General features: G+C 40.1%; 1 pseudogene; it reads right to left on the bottom strand.

Moving 5' to 3' along the window:
* Window positions 1–2,253: 2,253 nt before the first annotated feature.
* On the bottom strand, window positions 2,254–2,631 carry LOC138142873 (large ribosomal subunit protein eL33 pseudogene; annotated as a pseudogene).
* Window positions 2,632–26,689: the final 24,058 nt, after the last annotated feature.

Genomic DNA, 26,689 nt, shown 5'->3' with positions numbered 1-26,689 from the left:
TAATAGTATTTTACAATTTCTTAAGGCATAATAGTATTCCACTATATTCCTATGCTATAATTTGTTCAGCTATTCCCAGTTGATGAATTTAACTTGGGGAATAATTTTTTAAACTAAGCTCAATACCATGCCCCCACACCCCATCCAAAAATAAAAAGGATTAACAGAATCCCTTCCAGAAAGGTATTCAATATACAAAGTCAGGTCTAGGACAGCTATTTATTTTCTCCATGACAAAAGAAATGCTTGAACTCAAAAGGCTCATGAATGTGCCCTGACAAATAAATAAAACATAAAACATGATGCAAATAAACACAGACAGGCATTTCACTCTCATCTCAGATCTGCTGTCTGATGACTCACTCAAGGCCTGTATCTTCTGGCCAACCCAGTTCTTCTGTTGGGGGACATTTTTTTCCTCCAAGAAGTTGTAGCTTCAGAGAGAACTTCCTGCACCAGAGCCAGCACCAAATGAGGGCCCAGGAACTCCAGAGTAACCACTAGCCTTGGAAAATACATCTCCCATGATCATTATTTCATCACTTGTATTCAGGAAGGAAACACAAAGCACAAAAGGCCTCTAGAGCCTTAAGATCCAAACTCAGCCTCACCAAACATAGATAGTGATGAGGTACAGACTCTGGGAAGCCCCTTGAGCTCTTCTTCAATATTTGAGGTACAGGCTCTGGGAACCACCCCCTTGAACTCTGATTAAATTATCCCATTTGATGAGGCATTTGCATGAAGCCATAAACCTTACATTTTGGCTGGGCCCAAACCTCTGTTACTAGACTTCCCCCCCTTGAGCCTATCAAAATATTAATCCACCCTTGAACTGGCCTAGCCCACCATAGTCTGTTGCTCCAGGTAGCCTACAGTCCCACCCTTAATCACTCACTGACCTCATCTGATTTCTCCTGAAGACCCTCCCTAAACTCCTCCTCTAAATGACCCCTAGATTCCTCCCACAACCTTCTGTATATAAGATCCCATCTTCCCTCCATGTGTGTGAGAGTGCCATAGAATGACCTAGCACAGATTTGCTCTGTGTCTAATACAAGAAAACTTTTAATAAACTTTACTTTTCTTTGGCTGAGAAGACTTGAGTCCAATTCATTGGGCAGGACCTGGTTGGTATTTTGGGGTCTTGTAATGGGAATGTAAATTTATGTTGTTGCCATCTTTCTAAGATTGTATTGTGTAAGATCTTCCCTGCCCCTAGGCCATTTGATAGGCTTAAGTGCACCTGGAGCCTGTGCTGGTGATGAGGGGGTATGGCAATAGGTTATACAGGAACTCTGATCAAGATCAATGACCAGAATCCCTGTGATTCAATCTGGAAAGAATTCACTAGGCCCAAGCAATCTTGGAGTCAGGATTGTAAAAGTTTATTGTTACACTTTACAGTGGGCAAGAGTTCTTAGGGAACCTACAAACTTAAAGAAGAGACAGGTTTAGTTTTAAGGAGTCAAGACAGTTAATCAGATGTCAATTATGCTAACTAGGTGAGTAAGGGTGGGATTAGGGAGGAGTTAAGGAATGGTCAGTGCTTAAAGGAAGATGCACTTTTAATGTCAACTGCAAGCAGGGCAGGCATATTGCCCATAATTCACTGGGAAATAGCCCAAGGCAGGGCTATGTGGAGGTGTGGTTTTAGGCTTGAAACTTCACTAAGTCAGCTAGTGGTCAAGGCTGACTGAGAAGTGCCTAGTCTGTCCCCATCAGTGTCATGTTTGACAAGATGGATGTTGGGAACCAAGGCTAAGGGATACTCAGTATGTGTGTAATTGGCTAAGGAGTTAACCTATAGATAGTGGATTGAAGGATTCATAGATGCAGCTGTCCAGTATACTAGGGGGAGATAACATTTGCCTAAGCTAAAATGTTTATAGATGGTTTAGTGAAGGATTCATAGGTGTAGTTTGTTATTGTTCCAAGCAGAGATGAACAGTTCATGAATTGTTGCTGGGCAGAGTGCTGGCAGGGGGAAGGGACAGAGTTAATGCTCTGAGGCTGGGGAGGAGGAAATGTGATTTTACAGACTGATTTTACAAATTAATTTTACAAACTGATATTACAAACATAGATCCCAAGCACCCCATCATTGGGAGGCTTGTTTTTCAGGAGATACTTTTTTTTTCTTTAAAAGCAAAAGAGATCAGTAAATATTTATTTAAAAAAAAACACCAATAAACAGATCTTGAATAGGAAAAAGGCATTCAAAACAAAATATACATTTCAATAAATGTGTAATTTTATTTAATCAGTTTTCATTCTAGATCCTTGAGGGATAGAGCATCACTCGGATCCTGTGTCCAATGGCCTTGGCAGGAAGATTGCTCCTGAACTTGGCTCAAACCATTCCACTATTACCATGGGCCCGAGTAACTTTCCCCCAGATAACTCTTGTTCTGTTTGGTTTCCCACCAGGAGTTACTGTGTTGTTTTTGGCTTTGTATACATAAGCACATCTCTTTCCCAAATAGAATTCAGTTTCATCACGCGCATAGACGCCTTCAATTTTCAGAAGAGCTGTAGTATGTTCCCTCTGGTTTCATAGGCCTCTCTTGTAGCCAGCAAAAATGGCCTTGGACCACAGTCTTCCAGACATTTTGCTGTTCTAGAAGCCCTGTTTCCGCAGGCCTCCACAGCTCCAAGATGGAGGAAAAAAGGTCAGGAGATACTTTTTGATTGGGCAATGGGTCAAGAGGGTTTTTACATTCTTTGAGTCAGGAGAAGGCTATATAAAACCTTGATTTGAGACTTTGTTTCAGGGCTCACTTTGAGAAGTGTTATGTTGACCAGATGAGACTCTGGGCAGCCGTTCAGAGCCCCCTGGCTTTGAAAAAACCCAGATTTGATGCTTCCCTCTTTGGTAACTGACTAGGTATGAATGTAATAGTTGGATAATTGGAGGCCTGTCTGCTTGAAATGTTTCTCTGTCTTGTAACTTCTACTTTGGGGTGCTGACCTTTTCCCCTGAATTAGGTAAATGATATGTTTGATTGATTAAAGCAAGATTATTAATCCATTTTGAGTTGCTTTCCTTCAGAAAAGCAGATTTAAGAACCTGTGTTGGCAGACCCTGGGGATGCTGGGGTGTTTGCTGTTACAGGTCTCCAGAACAGCCCTAACCCTATTTATGGGTAACCTCTTCAGATAGTACATGCTTTTTCTACCACAAAGAAGCAGTTGCAGTAGTTGTAGGAATTAAGGGAGGTAGGAGATTGGAGGATCCTCTCCCCTGCCCATCAAGGGAAAGGCTCCAATACCCTCAACAAAAAGGAAGAGGGAAAACTAAAGAGAGCAGAGTCACTCCTTTTAAAGTCTACTGAGTTGGCCATCAGGAGGATCCAGTAAAGGTCATCTCAAAGGGAAAGTCCTTCAGGGCTGAGCCAAAGTACAGAGCACATCACCAAAAGTGACCAGAGGAGCTCATTTAGCCCCATGCATACATAGCTCAGTGATCTGCTAACCAAAGTAGACCAGTGGGATTCCTTGATTTCCCCCATTACATATTTATTGATAGTAATGATGACTATTTCCAGTCCTTTCACTTCATAATGAGCATTGTAAAACATATTTAATTCTTTGAATTTCTTTTCCTATTATGAACTTTATAGTCATCAATAAATATGTCCAAATACAAAGACCAATAAGGAAGATTTCATATGAACCTGTCAACTCCTCTTAAACAGTGGGTGTTTTTATTAAATTTGGGTGTATATTAAATTTAACACAGAAACAACCAAAGATACCCTCTTTGTGTCCTCTTTGGAAATTCTTTTTGGTTTTTTCCTTGTATTAAAAAAAATATATGTTTTTTAGAGGAAGGATCTCTATCACTACCACTGGCTCACTTTACTCTCCTTACAATTAAAAAGTCCTCCCTTGGAACACTAAGTAGTCAAGAAAAACAGTTCATCACATTTCCAAAAATCCATGTCTCTTTGCCACTTCTACTCTATCATCTCTCTCTGCCAAGAAATGGGTAGCATGTTTCATAATCAAGATTCTAGAACCATAATTGGTCACTGGATTGATTAATCAAAGTTCTATAGTCTTTCAAAGTTGTTTTCCTTTACATGTAGTAAAGGATGTAATCATTATGTACTTCCAGTACTTTCTTTTCCTCTCCCCCCTCCCCAGGTCCCTTCCCTCTTCTCAGTGATCTATCTTTCTTCAGGACTCAGCTCATCTCTATAGCATCTATCAGGGTCCATAAAACAGATCAAGCCCATAGCGATTTCCTCCCTTTCTAAACTCCTAAAGCACCTAGAGGGTAGCATTTAATCATCCCCATGAGTTCTCTGCTCAATTCCTAAGAATTCTAGCCCCAGCAGGGAGGCAGAAGAGAAAGACTGGGATTAGTCATTCCCCATTCTAGGCCACAGTTTCTTCTTCTGTAAAAACAAGGGTTTGATATACATGATCTCTAAGTGCTCCTTTAGAACTACAATACAATAAATAATAATTGGCATTTATATAATAGTTATAAGGCTTTCAAAGTGCTTTATCAACCTTGGGAGATAGATATTATTATTATTATTAACCTCATTTTACAAATTTGGAAACTGAGGCAGACAGTGGTTAAGTGATCTGCCCAGGGTCACACAGCTAGTTAAGTGTCAGTGGGATTTAAGAGGCAGCATTTGAATTTGGGTCTTCTTCACTCCAGGCACAGCACTCTCCATGAGCCACTTGGTTTCCTAACTTTCATAAAACATCTACTTTATGGTGGGCTGAGCTTTGTACTAGATCCTGTGGGGTATGGGGTTGGGAAGGGAGATTATAAGATATAGTTTTTTTGTTTGGGGTTTTTTTTTTTGCTTTTTGGAGGGGCAGTTGGGGTTAAAAGTCTTGCCCAAGGTTGCATGGATAAGATACAGTTTTACCATGACAAAGTTTACAGTCTGGTAAGAGCAATTCAAACAAAATGTTCCCCCAAAGTCTGTGGTCCACTCTTTGACAAGTACATATAGAGTCAAGGGGAAAGTGGGTTCAAACTTGGAGATCATATGTAGTAAAGGGACAATTCACATCTCATTGCTATGAGTTTTCACATTTGTGGGGTACTCAAGAATATCCCCATGATGAATCTTTGTCCTTGACATCTGATGATGTAGGCAGTGGCACCTGATGCAAGGACAATGATGGGAAGACGAGAATTCTGATATCATCCTGACCTTTTGAAGCTGAAAGGTCCTCTTCCAGTCAAAAGGGAGGGGGAAAGGAGACCCAAGTAGCTGCTCTTCAATAGTGTACTGGAAAACTACAATTTCTCAAGTTCCCTTGTTGCTTCTATATATTACCCAGAAGGTGTAAAAAAAAAAAATCCCTCAGTCAATTACAACAGATCTCTTGTCTAACTTCATTTCACTTCATCAAATAGCTTTCAAAGATTTTTTCACACTTAGTCCAAGACCCATGATTATTTAATTGAGACATGTTTTTACCTAAGAAAAATAACAAGACTGAAATAGGGTTGGGATGGTTTTAACCTCACCCTTACAATGGTTTTAAGTGAGTCTACCGATTCTTGAATTATTTCTCCTTGACCTGTTTTTCAGTCAGTTGTTTTAGATATCAGATATCTTACATTTTCTTTGTCTTCTTTTTTTTTTCAACTTTTCATTTTGTTTTACTCTTTCTTCATATCTCATGAAATCATTCATTTGTTTGGTCTATTTTAGTTTTGAGGGAGTCCATTCTTGGACAAAATTTACCACTTTCTCCTTTAAGCAATTTGCTCTCCTTCCAATTCTTTATTTGAGTGTTTTAAAATCTTTTTTTGTCTTTTGCTTAATTTCTGCTAAGTATCCATTCATTACAGAAAATTTACTTTATTTTTCCATTGAGACTTTACTTACAATTGTTATAGAGCTACTTTCTCCTTTACTACCAGGTAGGTGGCACAGTGTATGGAGTGCTGGGTCTGGAAAATCTAAGTTCAAATCTGAACTTCAAATATTTTTTAGTTGTGTGACCTTAGGCAAGTCATTTAACTTCTTCTGCCTCAATGTCCTCAACTGTAAAAAGGGGATAAAAATAGCATCTACTTCCCAGGGTTGTTACAAGGATTCAGTGAGACAATATCTGTAAAGTTCTTAGCACAGTGCCTACTATATAGAAGATGCTGAATAAATACTTATTTCCTTTCTTCTAGGCTGGATTTTTGGTCATTTCTATTAATTTTTTCAATCTGTTGATTTGTGTCTTCTTTAATCTGTTGTTCTCTCCAGCTTTCATTGCTGATCTGGGAGTTTGTGGCAAGCTCAGGCTCTACACCCTGCTTCACTTTTGGGTAGAGTGGTTGGCCCTACTTTGTCTTGCCCTGAGTACCTTAGGCTCCAGACTCCAGCTCTTGGGGTTAAACCCCTTGCACCTTTGAGGTTCAGAGTGCTAGGTTCCTCTTTAGCATCTCAGGACACACTGTTAGGAACCGTGGATCTTAGAAAGATTGATTTCAGTGCTGGGATACCATGCTGATTACCAAGTTTTCTAAAGTCCTCACCTGGGAGCTTTCTGAGTACCTTGGGATTTCTCAGGGAGGACTCCACTCTGCTGCCTTTGGACAGAAAGCCTTGCAAGCTACATGTGTTGATGGCTCCTCTGGTCATGCTGGCACTAACCTTGCTGGTGGTCTCCTTTCCTACTCCCCTTACACTTCTGACTGACCTCTTGTGTAGTTCAAGGATAGAAGAAGTCACTTACTATGGTTTCTCTTTGGATTTTTTGGGGTCATTTTTCAGTCTGGTATGAACTTCAAGGTCTTACTAGCATAGATTGGTTGGTTGTTGTCCTTCATTCTCCAAGAGGACCAAAATGACATCACTATGTCAAGTTTAAATGTGTCCAACTGTGGCTGATCAGACTAATACAAGCCTGAAATGTTCTACCATAGGTCAGGCACAAATAGTCCATGTGAACATTTGGGGGGCATTCTCTAAATTTTCGCATCCTGTGATTCCTTTGAACTGTTTCCGTTCTGCTTTGCTCTTAGAGCACAGCACCTTCTCTGATGTGGGCTCGCCATGCTGAGTGGTCCTGTGCCAGTGTCTCCCATGTCACACAACCAATTCCAAAGTTCTTGAGAGACCTTGAGAGGGTCTTTGTATTGCTTCTTCTGATCACCATGTGAATGCTTGCCCTGTGTTAGTTCTCCATAAAATAGTCTTTTTGGCAAGTGTACATTTTGTAATCAAACAACATGAACAGCCCGTTGGAGTTGCGCTCTCTGAAGCAGAGTTTGAATGCTTGGCACTTTAGTTCAAGTAAGGCCCTCAGTGTCTGGCACCTTATCCTGTCAGGTGATCTTCAGAATCTTCCCAAGACAATTCAAAGGGAAGCGACTCAGTTTCCTGGCCTGGTGCTGGTGTACTGTCCAGGTTTCACAGGCACACAACAATGAAGTGCGCAGCAGGGCTCTGCAGGCCTTCAGTTTGACAGTCAGAGCAAAACCTCTTCTCTCGCATACTTTTCTTTGGCACCTCCCAAACAGTGAGCTAGCTCTGGCAATGTGTGCATCAACCTCATTGTCAATGTGTACACCCCTGGAAAGTACACCATCAAGATAAGTGAACTTATCCACAGCATTCAAAACTCCCCCATTTGCTGTAACCAATGGTTGGTTCCATGGATGGATGGTGTGGTGGTGGCTGATGGAGCACCTGTGTTTTCTTGGTGTTAATTGTTGGGCCAAAATTAGCACAAGCAGCCAGAATTGATCTATACTTTGTTGCACTTCAGCTTCAGAGGCTGCATTAAGTACACAATCATTTGCAAACAGAAAATCATGCACCAATACTCCCTCCACTTTGGTCTTGGCTTGTAGCCTTTTCAAGTTGAATAATTTACCATCAGTGCAGCAGCTAACCTTGATGCCATTTTCATCCTCATTGAAAGAATTTGACAACATGGCTGAAAACATCATGCTAAAAAGCATGGGAGCAAGCACACAGCCTTGTTTCACTCCATTGGAGACTGGAAAGGCATGAGAGCATTGTCCATTATCCAGAACCCAGGCAAGCGTGATGTCACGAAATTGGTGTACAATGCTGATGAACTTCTCTGGGCCACTAAATTTTGACATAATTTACCAAAAGCCCTTACAACTAACAGTATCAAAGGAGCTGGCAGTATGCCTCCTTGTACAGCCAAGTAAGATCAGCTTTCTAGAAGAATGCTACTATGAACAGCTTTTAAGGTTCTGATTATATAGTACAGTGAACACTCTGTTTATTCAATAACAAATCAGAGCAAAACATTCACAGTAAATCAAGGTTCAGCATTCACAATTTTACAACTTATCACAGATAATCAAAATACAGCATTCACAACAACTTACCACAGAAAATGGCCACATAGTTTTCACCACAATGGTCACACAGTTTTGAACAAAGTATAACCATTTAGTCGATCAATCACTTAGTAACTCAATCATTCCATCATGGGTCACAAAATACAATAGTCAAAGTTCTCCACTCATGGGTCACACTAAGTTATAATATCAGTCACTACTCAGCACTCTCTTAAAGGGTAGTGCAAAATATACAGGCCATCTACCCCTCAGTCACAAGTAAGTTACAATCTTTTCAGTCAGTACAGAGTATCCAGCTCTCCATGCTGTTCCTATTCCATGCTGAAGCTCACAGTGTCCAGTCCACCTCAAATCCTTCACGGTCTCTGTTCCCAGGAAGTCAAGGCTTAACAAAGCCACAAACAGGTTCATGCAAAGTACCAGTATCACAGCCATGCTGCCTCAGTCTTCAGCAGCTGCCAGGAGAAGCTGGTAGCTCCCCAGCAGAAGCTCCAGCTGGTTCCCAGAATCAAAATCACTTCACCCAGGTTCCCAAAATCATTCTCTCCAGCCTTGGGGGAACCTTTCCTCTTCAGCCTCCTTGGCAGCAGCTGCTGCTGCCTCCACGAAGCTTATCCCAAGGAGTTCTGACTCTCCCTTTCTGGGGCTTTTTGTTCTATACAGTATTGCTCCTTCCTTTTCAGCCCCTTCCTGTTATGTCAGCAACAGGAGTTCTACCTTCTGTTTCTTTAACTGAAGCTTAATTTGAACTAGGTGCTAAGTACCTCTCAGCTTAGCAATACAAAAGGATCTTTAAATTTCATTACCATTACACTCCTATACAAGCAACCATCTTATCCACAAGTCCCTTAGTTTTCTCATTATACCTTTTATGTATTAAATTCTTTAGCCTGTTGCCTTTTCAAGATCAATGTGATATAAATACATATGTGTATATATTTAAAGAATAACAAACAACAAACAGAAATACTTACCTTCACACATATTTGTGTCCTTATCTAGCCCTAGCCACATAAAAATAAACATTTCATTTCTCAGTCTTTTCTTATTATTTGAAATTTGACTTTTTGCTCTTTGCTCAGCTTGTACGTTGAATACCCTGCTCATCTGAGTGTTTTTTTGATAGTACTTTATTTTTTCAATTACATGTAAAGATAATTTTTAACATTCTTTTAAAAAATTTTTTGAGTTCCAAATTTTTCCCTCCTTTCTCCTCTCCCCTCCCTAAAAATGATAAAATTTTAAATAGGTTATTATATGCAATTATGTAAAATATATTTCTATAGTAGGTAGGTTGTAAAAGAAAAAAAAGACCAAAAGAAAAAAACACAAAAAAGTTAAAGAAAATGAAAATAGTATGCTTTGATATGCATTCAGACTTTATCAGTTAGTTTTTTTCTCTGGATATGGATAGCATTTTTCATCAAAAATCCCTTGTCTTTGATTTTTGTATTGTTGAGAAGAGCTAAGTTATTCATAGTTGATTATCACACAATGTTGCTGTTACTATGTACAATGTTCTCCTGGTTCTGCTCACTTCATTTTGCATCAGTTTATGTAATTCTTTCCAAGGTTTTCTGAAACGTGCCTGCTCATCAATTCTTTTTTTTTCTTTTTCTTTTTGGAGGGAAATTGGAGTCAATTGACTTGTCCAAGGTCACAGGCTAGTTTTTGTGTTAAGTGTCTCAGGCCAGATTTGAACTTAGGTCCTCCTGACTCCAGGGTTGGTGCTCTACTCACTGCCCCGCCTAGCCACCCCCCTTGCTCATCAATTCTTATAGAGCAAAAGTATTCCATTACTGTACCTGGGTTGTTTTGTTGTTGTTTTTTAAAGGAATGATTCAAATTCCTCACTGTTCCTTAATATCTAGTCTTGGGATTTTTCAGCTTTGTAGTATATGTTATTTTGGGGTGTCAGTTCATGTCCTCTCCAGTGAAGTGCTATATTGTAGTTGAGTATCCTTTACATTTGATGACTAAGTAAACCTCCTTTTGTTAACTGTCGAATGACTTATTGATGTTTCATTTTGTTCCCGTTTTAAACCTGAACTACCAGCCTAGCTTAAGCCAGACCTGGACCATTACAACAGGAAATCTGACATAGCAAGAGATAAATAAGTTTGTCTTGTAGAGAATGGGGTTACTCAAAATCTGTGGCAAAAATTGCTTGCCCGTCCTATGGGACTCTTGTCCTCTGTCTTTCCCATAAAGAGTAGACCCATTGTGCTGGGGACTTTTCTCAATTTCTTTTGCCATTTCAATCATACCAATGAAGCCTATAGGTTATTCATTCCTTATTCCTTGGTCTTGCTGTATGCCCAGCCCATATTGCTTTATACTCATATATTTCCTTGATGTCACTTTTTACATCATTTCTTTTCCATAATTCTTTGTTTATAAAGGGTGGTAGCCTACTCATACTCACCATTCACCTCTCTATTGCCCTTTGGGTGATCCTCAATGATTCTTCAGAGAACACTGGTCACCATGAATCATAGCCATACAACATTATTTGGAGGATCTGGTAATTTTAAAAAATGGGCCTCAGTTTCAGGGAGAGGCTTGGGATCATTTCAAAGACTTTAAAACTTCCTAAAGGCAGGACGTGTTCTTATTTTCCTGTTTATTTATGGACCCCAAACACTATCCATTTGCAATATCTGTTAATGATAATTATACTAGGGTGGCTAGTAGCACAGTGAATAGAGCACCAGCCCTGGAGTCAGGAGGACCTGAGTTCAAATCCAACCTCAGACACAACACAAAAACTAGCCATGTGACCTTGAGCAAGTCACTTAACCCCAATTGCCCTGCCTCCCCCCCTCCAAAAAGAAAAAAAAAGATAATTATACTAGTAGATGAGCTCTATAGGCTCATTCAATTACATATAACTGGGGTGTATCCCATACCCCAACTGTGATTAGTGTAACTAACAAGATGCTGTTAGGCCTCACCAGATGAGAATGACTTTTTGACTAACAGAATCAAATACATAAAATTGGTATAAACAAATTTGGATGTTCTTTAACCATTGGATAAAATCAGATGATGAAATGTGCTAGGACTGGTTGAAAAACTTAGATGTAATGTGTGGGCCTAAGAGTATGGGGCAGCTAGGTGGTACAGAGGTGGTATAGAGGGCCAGGTCTGGAGTCAGGAAGACCTGAGTTCAAATACAGATGCAGACACTACCTGTGTGAATCTGGGCAAGCCACTTAACCCTGTTTGCCTCAGTTTCTCATCTGTCAAATGATCTGGAGAAGAAAATGGTAAATCACTTTAGTGTCCTTGCCAAGAAAACCCCAAACTGTGTCATGAAGTGTTAGACACGAGTGAACAACAACGAGGCATATAAGAGAAGGAGATTCCAGTAGAAACATTCCAGCAACTACTTTGGGAATCAAGCTTCAGAAGCACATTGAAAAAACAGACAACTTGGGTAGGGGGTGGGGAATGAGGAGAGGAATGGGGAAGGGATTGTGTCCTGTGCACATCACAAACATCGCAGAGACTATAACTGGCTGGGAACTGAGAGATGAGAAACTAGACATGAAGAGAAAAATACAGCTTCAGGACTCTGGAAGGGTCCTAGAGAATAATAATAAACATCTCAGGGGAACGTCATGAAAACTTAACACTAAGAGAAGAGAATTTCCCTCCAGAAGCTGCGAGTCACCCCTTTGTCATGTTTGCTTTATAAACTTGAGTCCATTTTTCCCAGTTTGTGGGAGAATGTCCCAAGTTTTGGGAGAATGTTTTTACATCAACTATTTCTTTTTTTCAAAATTAATTTGTTTGTTTACTTTTAGTTTACAAGATTCAATTCCACAATTCCTTGAGTTTCACATTTTGTCCCCTTCTCTGCCTTCTCCCCCATGGCAGCATACAGTCAAATATAGGATCTGTAAATACTTTCACATTATACATTAGTCAGGTTATAAAGATGGATTGTATCAGATGGAATGAAAAATGGTAAAGAGGACATAAAACCAAATAAGAGAAGGAAAAAGATCAGGTAGTTTGCTTCAATCTGGATATAAACTCAGTTCTTTCTAGTTCTTTCTCTGGATGCACACATTTCTCTCCATCATGAGTCTTTTGGGATTGACTTATATCACTGCATTGCTGAGAAGAGTCCAGGCTATCAAAGCTGGTCATCACACATACGTTTTGTCTGTAATTGTGTACAAATTTCTCCTGGTTCTACTCTTCTTACTCAGCATCAGTTCATATTACTCTCCAGATAAATATGAAGACCATCTGCTCCTCCTTTATTATAGCACAATGGTGTTCCATATGCATATACCACAACTTGTTCAGCCATTCCCCAATTGATGGGCACCCCCTTAATTTCCAATTCTTTGCCACCACAAAAAGAGCTGCTATAAACATTTTTGTACTTCTATGATCTCTTTGGGATATAACCCTAGGAGTGGTATTGCTGGGTCCTGAATATATCCTGGGATATGAAAGTATTTATAGCCCTTTGGGCATAATTACAGATTGTTCTCCAGAAAGGCTGGATCAGTTCACAATTTTCCTGTTTTGTCATCTTAGCCAATCTGACTGGTGAGATGTGGTACCTCAGAGTTGTTTTGATTTGCATTTCTCTAATCAATAGTGAATTAGAGCATTTCTTCATGTACTTATAGATATCTTTAATTTCTTCCTCTGAAAACTGCCTGTTCATATCCTTTGACCATTATCAATTGGGGAATGACTTGTATTCTTATAGATTTGACTCAATTCTCTGTATATTTTAGAAATGAGTCCTTTGTCAGAGACGTAGGTTGTAAAAATTCTTTCCCAATTTCCCACCTCCCTCTTAATCCTGGTTACATTGCCTTTGTTTGTACAGAAGCTTTTTAATTTCATGTAGTCAAAATTATCCATTTTATAATGTTCTCTAATTCTTGTTTTGTCATAAAGTCTTTCCCTCTCCACAAATCTGACAGGTAAACTATTCCTTGTTTTCTGAGACTGCTTACAGTATCAACCTTTATGCCTAGATCATGCACCCATTTAGACTTGATTTTGGTATATGGTGTTAGATAATGGTCTATGCCCAGTTTCTGCCATACTATATTCCAGTTTTCCCAGCAGTTTTTGTCAAATAGTGAGTTCTTATCCCAAAAACTAGGGTCTTGGGGTTTATCAAACAATAGATTATTATAGTTGTTGACTTCTGAATCTCGTGTGCCTAATCTATTCCATTGATCCACTCCTCTATTCCTCAGCCAGTATCAACCAGTTTTGATGACTGCTGCTTTATAATACAGATTGAAATCTGGTATAGTTAGTCCACCATCCCTAGCATTTCTTTTCATTAATTCCCTTGATATTCTGGACTGATTCTTCCAAATGAATTTTGTTACTATTTTTTCTAGCTCTATAAAGTAGTTTTTTGGTAAATCAATTGGTATGGCACTAAATACATAATTTAATTTAGGTAAAATTGTACAGTAACTTTAAATGGGATTTCTGTTTCTATCTCTTGCTGTTGAATTTCATTGGAAATATATAGGAATGCCGAGGATTTATGTGAGTTTATTTTATATCCTGCAACTTTGCCAAATTTATTTATTGTCTCAAGTAGTTTTTCACTTAATTCTCTAGGATTCTCTAAGTATATCATCATATCATCTGCAAAGAGTGATAGCTTGGTCTCTTCTTTGCCTAATTTGATTCCTTTGTACATCAACTATTTCTACTATTGTTGTTCAGTTGTTTCAGTTGTGTCTGACTCTTTGTGACCCATTGGGGGGTTTCTTGGCAAAGATACTGGAGCAGTTTGCCATTTCTTTTTCCAGCTCATTTTACAGATGAGGAAACTGAGGTAAATAGGATTAAGAGACTTGCCCAGGGTCGCACAGCTACTAAGTGTCTGAGGCCAGATTTGAACTCATGAAGATAAATCTTCCTAACTTTAGACTAGGAACTCTATCGACTATGCTGCCTAGCTGCCCTAAACATATGTGTTGATAATTATTGGTGTCCCATTGATCATTTTTTTTGGTTAACAATAAAGTCTAAGATTTTTTTCCTACACCTTTGGTACATTGAAAATCCTTCCCATAATACCCTCCGAATTGTGTTGTTTCTTCTGCATACCTCCCCTGTATACACTGGCTCTAAGTTTACTGGCTTTTCTCATCTTTGTTTTCTTCAGTGCCATTTCCACTATAGGGACTCATATCAGTCTCCAAATATCATGGCTTCACTGTGCTTGATGGTAAAAAGAACTTGTTTTTAAATTTTTTGCAGATATTTTCTGTCTTTTGTCTGTTATCCTCCTTCCAGTTCCATCCTTTTTTTTTTTTTGCTTTTTGGAGGGTAATTGGGGTTAAGTGACTTGCCCAAGGTTACACGGCTATTTTTTGTGTTAAGTGTCTGAGGCCAGATCCGAACCCAGGTCCTCCTGACTCCAGGGCTGGTGCTCTATTCACTGCAGTTCCATCCTTTTAAGGATAGCTTTGCTTAGTTGCACCTCTAGCCAGGAGATTGAGAGAAAGATTTTTCAACAATGTGTATTTATTTACAAATTATTTAAAAGTGCTTAAGATGGTATAATATAATGACAAGGGCACTGAACTTGGTTCCAAAAGACCTGGCTCTGTCATTTTCTAGGTATTCATTTAGTGTTTATGGAAGATCTATTTTTTTTTTCCATTTAATCTCTACAGTTGTTGTGGAGTTAAGATATGCAATAATCTATGATATTGATAAAAGTAATCTATGATATTGGGCATTGTTTTCTCTGATTTACTCATATCTTTACTCACCTGGAATTGGGGTTTTGTGCCATGGCAAGACTCTGCCTCTTGCTATACTTTTTGGTAGGTTGGGTGGTTCAACTTTATCTTACCCTGTGTTCCCTAAATTCTTGAGTTGACCTTTTGTTCTTGGGGTTAGGTTCTCTCTCTAGATTTTTGAGGTTCAGAGCATTGGATCTTCAGAGTCTTTTTGTTCAAGATAGAATCTTAGATCCTCAGAGCCTAAGGGCTTGGGTTATCCTGTCTGAGGTTGGGGACACAAAACTAATCAGTTCTTGCTACTCCCTGGGATTTCTAAGGTCCCCTACCCTGGGGCTTTCTCAGAGAGCCCTTACTTCTTTTTTTTTCTTTAATTAATTAATTAATTTACTTTAGTTTACAACATTCAGTTCCACAAGCTTTTGAGTTACAAATGTTCTCCCTCTCTCTCCTCCCCCCCCCCCCCAGCGGCATGCAATCTGATTTAGGTTCTACAAATACCTTCACATTAAACATTAGTCAGCTTGTAAAGAAGGATTCTAACCACTAAAATGAACAATGAGAAAGAAGGAACAAAATAAAACAAAAAAGAGAGAGAGCAAGTAGTTTGCTTCACTCAACATTCAGACTCTGTAATTCTTTCTCTAGATGTAGACAGCCCTTTCTATCATGAGTCCTTTGGAGTTGTCTTGTAGCCTCAAAGTTAGTCATCACTGCTTGATGCCTCTGGACAAAGAATTTTGCAGGCTATACTCTCTCTTGTCACAATGTAATTTCTTTGTTTGAGGGGTCCCTTTTCCTACTGCTTTTGAAGAGGTAAGAGGGAAACATAAAATGTTGAGGTCAGAGGTTCAGGGGTGCTCGAGACCCCAGAATATCAACATGCCAGGTCCTGACAAATGAATTGGACTCAAGTCTTCTCTCAGACAAAGAAAAGCAAAGCGCCATATTGGGTGGACTCTTGAGGAGCCTCGATATCTGTGATGCTTGCATTGGACAAGCAGACCAGAATTATCTGACACAGAACTTTTAATAAACTTTGCTTTTCTTTGGCTGAGAGAAGACTTGAGTCAAATTCATTTGGCAGGACCCGGTGTGTTGGTGTTTTGGGGTCTCCTGCACCCCAGAACCTTAGACCTCAACATCTTATGGTAACCTATACCTCTACATTTTATGTTTCCCTTACTTCTTCATTTTGGGTCCCCTTTCCTGTTGCTTTTGGATTTCTGGTTAACATTTTGTGCAGTTCTGGGGTGAAAAATATTACTATAGCTTCTCATTGGATTTCTTGATAATTATTAGGTCTGATTCAAACTTTAGGGTTTTGCTAGAGTACTTATGTGGGAGTTGGGCAGCTTGCCTCTCATTCAGATGGTCATCTTGTCAGGAAGTGCCCCATAATGGCCTCTTTGCATAGTGTTTCCCAATTTACAAAATACTTTCACCCATTTTATTTCACTCAAGGTAGACTAAGTCATTATAGCCATTAGAAAACTGTGGCTTAGAGAGTTTAAATGACCCATGTCCTACAGTCTAACAAGAGGAAGAGTTCTGCTTGAAAGCAGGCCTTCTGGCACCCACTGGTTACCGTGGGTGCCTCTGAGGAGACAGACGTTGTGTCAGTAAGTGAGCATGTGTGTTTTCACAATGGGATGTCAGTGACTCCATAGAAAACAATGGCAGCCATCTTCTCTTCCTGAATAATCCTGAGTCTTCAGTTATAACTGTGTGACCTTAGAGGGCTGAGCACCCTAGAGAAGACGGGAGCTTGGTGCCACCTTCATGTCCCCACTAGCCCATCTGTAGTCCTCTCACCATCACCCATTCCCATCCCTGTACTGAGTTCCTAGTCCTTCCCTGAGGCTACTACTATTAGTAGCCTGAGGCGTGTAGGCCAGAAGAAGGAAGATTGGGGAGGAATAGGGAGATGGGAGGCAAAAACCAGTGGCTTGAAGGTTAGAGATAATTTGAGGTGGGGAAGGACACCAAGAGAGGCAAAAGTTGCTTCAGGCAGACAGGACTCTCCTTCCTAGATACAGGGACCCCTGGGGACAAGGTAGGAGACAGGGCTAGAGGTTGAGATCTCCAGCCCAAAGTTGTTCTAGCCCCAGAGGGTGTGGAAAAAAAGCCAATTATTAGCCCTGAGTAAACAAACATGAGGGTTTACCTTCCTTGACTACATTTTTTTTCTGTCACAGCCTTCCCCTTTAATATTTGCCTTGGGAGATTGGCATCTTGGTATCTGGAGGGTTGGGCCCAGGCAGTTAACAGAGAATTTGGAGACAGGTCCTGCCCTACCCACCTTGGATTCCATGACTCAGTCCCCTCCCCCTTCACTTTCAGCCTTTTCAGAGCTGGAAAGTCTCCTGCTACACCCTTCCCACACAGTCCTATCTTGGGTTTTCTATCCTGAAGGTTAACAGGGCCATCAAGGACAGGGCTGGAGAGCGGGCCCTCCCATTCCCAGGACTCTAGCTCAGTAAGTGGGCTCTACGCCATTCCATTATGTATATGTGGAGGGGAGGGGACTCAGATGGTGGGGTAGGACTGGCAGGGAGTTTCTGTCTTGGATGATGGTGAGGATGATAAGAATAATGTTTCTCTGATGGCGCTTTCACTCGGAACAGGACAGGCATATTATCCCCATTTTACAGATGGATAATTAGCATGACCTCATAGCCCCTCACCACTCCCTCCCCTACTCCTTAGTCCCTACATGGGAAATCATGTAAACAAACTTTTTTTTAAACCTTTTATGGGCAAAGATGAAGGGAGCAGATGTTTCCTGGTTTCCTGGAAATGATATGCCCAGTGACTTCGAACGTTATAAATTTGGGGTCTAGGATATGGGTGGAGAAGAAATCAGAATAACCCACCCTTAAGGGCTCTTAAATCCCCTAGTATATGCTGGCTTCCTTTGAGAGAGGAGGGAGAGAAGGAACAGTCAATTCACTGAGGGAAGCTGGGAGGTGGGCAGAGGTGTCCTGTCATTCCCCAGGTGAGCCACCAGGTGGGTCCATCCCATACCATAAGGCAGGCCTGGCCGGAGAGCTCCCAGAATCACAGGATCTCAGGAGGAAAGGGAACCCAGAGGTTCCCTAGTCTTCTAATCCACACCTGAGCAAGAATCCCCTCTATGGCAGAGCACACAAATGGCCCTCCAGCCTCTCCTCAAAGATCTACAGCAAGGAGAACTCCATGCCTCCAGACGCAGTCCATCTCCCTTTGGCATAGCCCTAAATGTTGTTGTTTTAAATTGATGACTTTTGTTTTTATAGAAGGGGATTGGAGTTACGATTTATAGTACAGGGAGCTCCCAAGAGAGAGAACTTCCTCTGCCAGTGCAGAATAACATCTTCCCTGCAAGTGTTAGAGAGTGAAGCACTGAAAAGTCGATGGCCTGGCCCAGCATCACACAGCCAAATATGTGTCAGAAATAAGGAGAGCTCTCCATCCACTATACCGGAGCAGATACTTTCTCACCTCTCCTACCCAAGGTGGGGCCTTTCCTTCGAACAAACATGAAAAAGGAAAGAAGGAAAAAAAGTCAGCAAAATCAACACACTGACCACATCTGATAGGATAGGAGATATTTTACACCCAGCTCTGCAATTTTCTCAGCTCTTCTCAGGGCCTAAACTTTGCCATCATAATTATAAAATTGTTCAGTTTCTTTTTTTGTGGTTCTTTTCATTTACATTGTTATAGTATTACTCTGCATCAGTTCATATAAATCTCATTTTCCTCTGAATTCTTCACACTTACATTTTTGGCTAATTTTTATTTTCAGATCCAAATTCTCTCCTTCTCTCTCTCCACTCCTCCAGAACCCATTGAGATGGCAAGGAATATGATGCCCATTACACATATGAAGTCATGCAAAACATTTTCACATTAGCCATGTTGCAAAAAAAAAAAGCAATAAAAATAAAGTGAAAGAACATTGTTTCTTAGGTATGTGGATATATGGCATTCATATACTATATGAATATACATGTGTATACATATAAATTCACACACATTCATATTCATATAGTATATGAATGTTGTGTGTGCATATGTATATATATATATATATATACCATATTTAGTCCTTTCCTAATCTGCTACACAAAAAAGTGTTGGGATGGCTCTAATTCTTACTGAAGTTTTCCCCCCCACTTCTATCAAGCCTAGATTTGACTTTGCCTCTTTTATGATTTCCCACTGTTGCTCCCCAGCTCTGCTGTCTGAGGCTATACAGAATTTGGGTCATTTTTCAGTTATGTCTGACTCTGTGACCGCATTTGGGGTTTTCTTGGCAAATATACTGGAGTGGTTTGTCATTTCCTTCTCTAGCTCATTTTGCCAATGAGGAAATTGAGGCAAACAAGTTAAGTGACTTGCCCAGGGTCACACAGCTAGTAAGTGTCTGAGGCAGAATTTGTACCCAGGTCCTCCTGACTACAGAGTCAATGCTCTACTATGCCACCTAGCTGCCCCTTAAAAACACTTTTTTCTGAGAAGGGGGTCCAGAGGCTTAACCATACTACTGCGACATTAAGAAGGTTGAGAACCCCTATTTTAGAGGAACTTTTGTCTAGCCATGTCTCTCCCACATTGCATTTGTGAAATTGATTTAAAAAAAATTATACCTATTAAATTTCATTCCATTAGATCAGTCCCAAATTCCTAGCTTTGTGTTGTCTATAACTTGGAAAAAGTTGTGTATCATAAGTGCTTAATGGGGACAGAGTCAAGATGGAGGAATAAAACAGGACTTTCACTGGGCTCCAGTTTCCACCTCTCCCAATTCATGTAAAAAGTGACTCTGAAGAAACTTTGGAGCTACAGAACCCACAAAATAACACAGAGAACCTAACCTTCCGCTGAGGACAGCCCAGCAGGCTGGCAGCAAGAGGCCAGGAGTCAAGCCCAGCCCCGTGAGCGCCAAAGGTTTTAGCCCCAGGGCAGGCCTGACCAAACACTGGCTGGAGGAACTTCAGATCACCAGCAGCTGTGGCAATTTCCAGAATTATCAAAACATAGATGCTAAGGACAAAGTGAGAGGTCAGTGTGGACTTTGGGATCCAGAAGCTGGGAGTGCATGGTCTTTTGCCCCCGGGGTGAGAAGTGGCCCTGCAGCTGCAGCTGCACATGGCTGCTTCAGGTCCTGGCCTGCAGATTGTAGGGACCAAGTGACCAGTCTGAGGGGTAATCGATCTTGCTTTAACCTGCTTGAATATGGATTACAGTCTAGGGTGGAGGTCCTGGGGTGTGTGACCAGCTTGCCAGAGCATGTGGAGGCTTCAGAGAGGGCACCCAACTAATACCTTTGGCAGCTGAGAAAACCCCAGCATTTAGTACGAAGCTCCCCTCTCTGGTAGGTAGAAGCTCCTACTGTGGCAAAAAGCCCAAAAGTCAAGTAATTGGGTGGCAACATGAGTAAATGAGGGAAGCAAAGCAAACAGAGGAATCCAACATTAGACCCATATTTTGGGCACAAAAAGGATCAAAGCATGGAACAGGAGGAAGACAGTGAAGTCAGAACTCCTGCAACAAAAGCTTCCAAGAAAGATACGAGCTGGTTACGGGCCATAGAGGAGCTTAAGAAGGATTTTGAAAAGCAAATAAAAGAAGTGGAGGAAAAATTGGGAAGATAAATGAGAACGATGCAAGAAAATTATGAAAAGAAAATTTCTTCAGTAAACAACCTCACTGAAGAAAATAACACCTTAAAAATTAGACTAACTCAAATGGCAAAAGAGGCTCAAAAAGGCAATGAAGAGAAGAATGCCTTAAAAAGTAAAATTTGCCAGATGGAAAAAGAATTTCAAAAGCTCACTGAAGAGAATCATTCCTTCAAAATTAGACTGGAGCAAATGGAAGCTACTGACTTTATGAGAAATCAAGATACTATTAAACAGATCCAAACAAATGAAAAAATAGAAGGCAATGTGAAATATCTCACTGGAAAAACCACTGACCTGGAAAATAGATCCAGGAGAGATAATTGAAAAATTATTGGACTACATGAAAGCCATGATCAAAAAAACAACCTAGAAATCATCCTTCAAGAAATTCTCAAGGAAAACTGCCCTGATGTTTTAAAAAAAACAGAGGGCAAAAGAGAGGTTGAAAGAATCCACTGATCACCTCCTGAAAAAGATCCCCAAAAGAAAACTCCTAGTAATATTATAGCCAGGTTCTGGAATTCCCAGATCGAGGAGAAAATACTACAAGCAGCCAGGAAGAAACAAATTGAATACTGTGGAAACACAATCAGGATAACCCAGGATCTGGCAGCTTCTACAATGAGGGATCAAAGGACTTGGAATGTGCTATTCCAGAGGTCAAAGGAGCTGGGATTAAAACCAAGAATCACCTACCCAGCAAAACTGAGTATCGTGTTTCAGGGGAAAATATGGTCATTCAGTGGAATAGAAGACTTTCAAGCACTCTTGATGAAAAAAGAGTTGAATAGAAAATTTGACATTCAGATACAAGAAGCAAGAGAAGCATGAGAAGGTAAACAGGGAAAAGAAATCATAAGAAATTTATCAAAGTTGAACTATTTACATTTCTACATGGAAAAATTATAATTGTTACTGATGAAACTTTTCTCAGTATGAAAATAGTTGAAGGGAATAGAAATATATACATATATGCCTATATTGGAGGGTATATGGGCATATGAATACATATGTAAATGTGTGAATATATGTTTACAGGTATACATAGATAGAGGGCACAGGACCAATTTAATAGCAAGGGATGATACTTAAAAGGTAAAATTAAGAGATGAGAGAGGAGTATAATGAGAGGAGATGGGGAGAGACAGAATGGGATAAACTATCTCATATACAAGAGGCAAGGGAAAATGGTTACAATGGAGGGGAAGAACAGGAAGGCAAAAGGGAATGGGTCAACCTTATTATCATTGAATTTGGCTTAGGGAGGGAATGACATACACACTAAATAGGGTATCTTACCCTACAGGAGAGTAGGGGGAAGGAGATGAGAGGGGGGATGATGAAAGGGAGGGCAGGCTGGGGGGGAGGGAAGTTGGAAGCATCTACTTTTGAAAAGGGACAGGATCAAAGTAGAGAATAGAACAAGTGGGAGGTGGGATAGGAGGGAGGGAAATATAGTCAGTCTTTTACAATATATCCCTTATGGAAATGTTTTGCATAGCTACACATGTACAACCTATACTGAATTGCTTATCTTCCTAGTATGAGTGGGTGACAAGGGAGGAAGGGAATGAATCTGGAATTCAAAGTTTTAAAATAAAATGTTTAAAAATATATATATATATACATATATATATACACACACATACTATTATTAATATTATTTTACATGTAACTGAAAAATAAGATATACAGGCACTGAGGCATAGAGATCCACCATGGCCTACTGGAAAGTTGAAGGGGGTATGGGAGAAGATATGGGAGAGAGCAGATTGGAGGAGTGGATATCCAATGGGATTGCTATTTTGGGGTGGTAGGTAGGGAAAAAAATGGGGAGAAAATTTGTAACTCAAAATCTGGAGGAAATGAATGATGTAAACCAGAAGTTAATAAAGCATTTGATTTGAAAAAAAAAGTGCTTAATGAATGATTTTTCATTCATTCTATACTTTTATCCAAACCATTGATAAAAGTGTTAAGCAAGAGGTAGCCAGGTGGCACAGTGAAGAGAATACCAGCCCTGGAGTCAAGAGGACCTGAGTTCAAATCTGTCCTCAGACACTTGACACACTTACTGGCTGTGTGACCTTAGCCAAGTCACTTAACCCCAAATGCCCTGCCTTCCCCCCTCCAAAAAAAAGTGTTGAGCAGTAGAGGGCCACTGAATTCTACAGAAGTTTCCTTCAAAGTTGTTGCTTAAGACTACTCTTTGGTCCACCTTCAGAGAAAGAACTGATAAATAGAAGCATGTATAATATGGTTTTACAAATATACACATATTTGTTTCTAATGGTAGCCTTCTCTAGGGCAGGTTGGGGAGGGAGGGAAAAAATAAAAAGTGCACAGAAGAGAACAAAAGAAAACTTATAAAGAAGCACAGAAAAGCATGGTAGCTTTGAAAATGATGAGTAGTATTTATTATATAATTTTAAAAAGTAAACTGTGAGATGGAAATTCATGGTTTTATACTGAATCCTCTTTTTATGTTGGGCTGTGTACATGGAAATGTTCTTTTTGTTTGTATCTTTTTGTATTTAAGTTCAAAATCAGTAAATAAATAAATAAATGAGGGCTCCTCTTTGGGTATGGCCCATTCATTGGTCCTCTTTGAAAACAAAGGATAAACAGTACCAATTCAGCCAGTTCAGAATCCAATAAATGCTAGTTCTAGTCCACACTTTGTCATCTTTTCCACAAGGATAGCAGGGCAAATGCTTGTTTTTATCAAATGCTTTGGCAAAATCTAGGTAAACTGTATCTATGGTCCACAATAGGCTTCAGAGCACTGTCTCTGTCCTGTACACTGCTGTCTCTGCCAGGTGTGTAATCAATCACTACGACAGCTTTAAGATTTCACCCCTATAAGAAGGGGCTGGGTTGACCAGCCAGGGGAGCCCTGTGGGATCAAGAGGGAGGAGCAGCAGAGGTAATGGGGCTCTCATTCCCACAGAAGCTGGATGGTGACAAGTTTCCAGGACCTGGGCTTGTGCTTGGAGATTTAGTAATGTAGGGAGATTCCCCTGGTGCTGCTAGGTGAGATGAGAGCTTTGGACTGATTCACTGAGGTCTGAATCAGTGTGAACTTGGCATTTAGGGCTCTGTGAATTGCCTCACCATGGGGGAGGCAGGAGGCCATTCTCAAAATCTGAAAAAAGAATTCAAGGAGTGTCTCCAGGGATCTGAGTTCCTATTCAATTTATTTCAGCAAGCAGTTATTAAGAAACTCATGTGTACCAAACGCTGTATTAGGCATTGGAAAAAAAAAAAGACCAAAATGATTTCTTTTTTTTTTTTGCTTTTTGGAGGGGGGAAGGTGTAATAGTAATGAAATTTAAAGATCCCCCTGTATTGGCTTAGTTTTTGGTTTGATTGTGTTAAAACCCAGAGCTTGTGAATCCCACTTGTGGGATGGACTTGTTGATGTGAAAAGAGAGTGCTGAACTGTGAGGAGCTGGTGACGTAAATTTAGAAAGACACGAGAAAAGAGAGGCAGAAGAACTTTTTGGAAGCAGCATCTTGGAGGCAGAGAGAGACTGAGAGGACTGCTGAGGGACACTTTGAATTGCCCAGAACTTTTGAGAGCTGCCACCCAGAGCTGCCAAGGACTGAGGAGACATGGCTGTTATGCTGGTACTTTGTCTGTCTGTTTTGATGTTGTTTTGCCAGATTTGTCCACTGGTGAAAGACAGTCCTGTTGTTGCAGAGGTGTTGGAACCTTGCTGTTGGTTCAGAGTTCCTGAGACTATTCTGCAGACAGAGAGTAAATTCTGTCCACTGGTGAAGGCCAGTGCTGTTGTTGCAGAGGTTCTGGAACCTTGCTGTTGGTTCAGAAACCCTGAAGAAGGATTTTCTTGTTGTATGTTTACAGAAATCCTGGAAGGGGGTTTTGCTAATGTTTTCAGGGGTCCTAGGACTGTTCTGCAGACAGAGAATGAATTAATGAAGACACTGGCAATGTATCTTGTGGCCTTACTAAGATTTGTCTCCCCAGGAACAAAGATTGCTGAGAACTTGCCTTGTGTCAACATGAAGAAAAGACTTCCATTTGGGTATTAAATGCTGTGCATAAGCTTGTTGTAACTCTGGGGTAGATTCAATTGTAATCCAAGGGTGGGGAACTTTTTGTGCTCTGTAATTGACCAAATGAATGTACTTTACTTATGATTGGAAACTAATCTCCATTTGAAAACAGGGGCTTTGTGATGGACTAAATGAATGTACACAGCCTAGGGAGGGAGTAGTATTTAGAAGAGGGACTTTGTGATTGATTAAATGAATGTAATGTCCAGGGGTGGAGTAGTACTTGATTAAATCAGGTAGTACTTGGATATTATTGAATCACACTTAGTAAATGCTGTATTTTGAATGATGTCATATTTTGATCTTCTCTGTTCTTAATTTTTCACTGAATAAAATGGAGAGCACCTATGCTGGTATTTTGAACCTTGGGAAGTTGCCTTTGCTTGGCATTACAAAATTTGAGAAAAGAATTCAAGGAGTGTCTCCAGGGATCTGAGTTCCTATTCAATTTAATTCAACAAGCAGTTATTAAGAAACTCATGTGTACCAAACGCTGTGCTAGGCATTGGAAAAACAAAGACCAAAATGATTTTTTTTTTTTTGCTTTTTGGAGGGGGGAAGGTAGGGCAATTGGGTTTAAGTGACTTGCCCAAGGTCACACAGCTAGGGGTGTGTGTGTGTGTGTGTGTGTGTGTGTGTGTGTGTGTGTGTGTGTGTGAGGCTGGATTTGAACTCAGATCCTCCTGACTCCAGGGCTGGTGCTCTATCCAGTACACCACCTAGCCACCCTGAAAATGAAATATTCCTTGCCCTTTAGGGTACTTACATTTTTGGAGGGAGAGAGATAGACATGTACTCAAATGAGTAAATTTGAAATATGTACAAAGTATTTTTAAAAAGAGAGAACTAGGAACTCAAGACATAGGATAGTATGATAGGACCTGGGTTCTAATCTCAACTCTTCTCCTTTCCATGTGGTTTTGGGCAAGTACCTCTCTAGGCCTATCTCTTCCTCTATAAAATGAGAGCATTGCCTCAAAGATCCCTTCCAACTCTAAAGTCATGGTCATTGTCTATGATCCTTTGAACTGGAGGTGAATCAGGATGGACCTAGTGTAGGAAGCAGCTTATTTCTTAGATATATGGGAACCGAGCCAAATTTATAAAAATAAGAGCCGTGCCTCAGTTGACAAATGGTCAAAGGATACAAACAGGCAGTTTTCAAAAGAATAAATCAAAGCTATCAATAGTCATATAAAAATTCTCTAAATCACTACTGATTAGAGAAATGCAAATGAAAACATCTCTGAGATACTGCCTCATGCCTATCAGATTGGTTAATAATAATATAAAAAAATGAAAAATTCTGGGGAGAATGTGGAAAAATATGGACTTTAATGTAGAGTTATGAACTAGTCCAACCATTCTGAAAAACAATTTGGAATTAAGTCCAAAGGGCTAAAAAATTGTACACACCCTTTGATCCAGCAATACCACTACAGGATCTATGTCCCAAAGAGCTCAAAGAAAAGGTAAAAGGACCCTATTTGCACCAAAATATTTAAAGCAGCTCTTTTTGTGGTGGCAAAGAGTTGGAAATTGAGGGGATGCCTATCAATTGGGACACAGCTGGGACATGTGATGGAATATTGTTTTGCTATAATAAATGATGAGCAAGATGATTTCAGGAAAAACCTGGGAAGACTTATATGAACTGATGCAAAGTGAAGTAAACAGAACCAGAAGAACATTGAATACAGTAACAGCAATATGGTAATGATGATCAACTATGAAAGATCAACTACTCTGATCAAGACAATTCCAAAGAATTCGTTATGGAAAATGTTATCTCCAGCAAGAGAACAGATGAACTCTGAGTATAAGTTGAAGCATACTTTTTTAAAAAATTTATTCTTATTGTTTTA

This window comes from Petaurus breviceps, unplaced genomic scaffold (genome assembly GCF_028583685.1).
Source record: "Petaurus breviceps papuanus isolate PSGF00001 unplaced genomic scaffold, PetGlider_PUasm1.0 90617, whole genome shotgun sequence".
NCBI classification, from domain to species: domain Eukaryota; kingdom Metazoa; phylum Chordata; class Mammalia; order Diprotodontia; family Petauridae; genus Petaurus; species Petaurus breviceps.
This window is presented reverse-complemented; position numbering and strand designations above follow the sequence as displayed.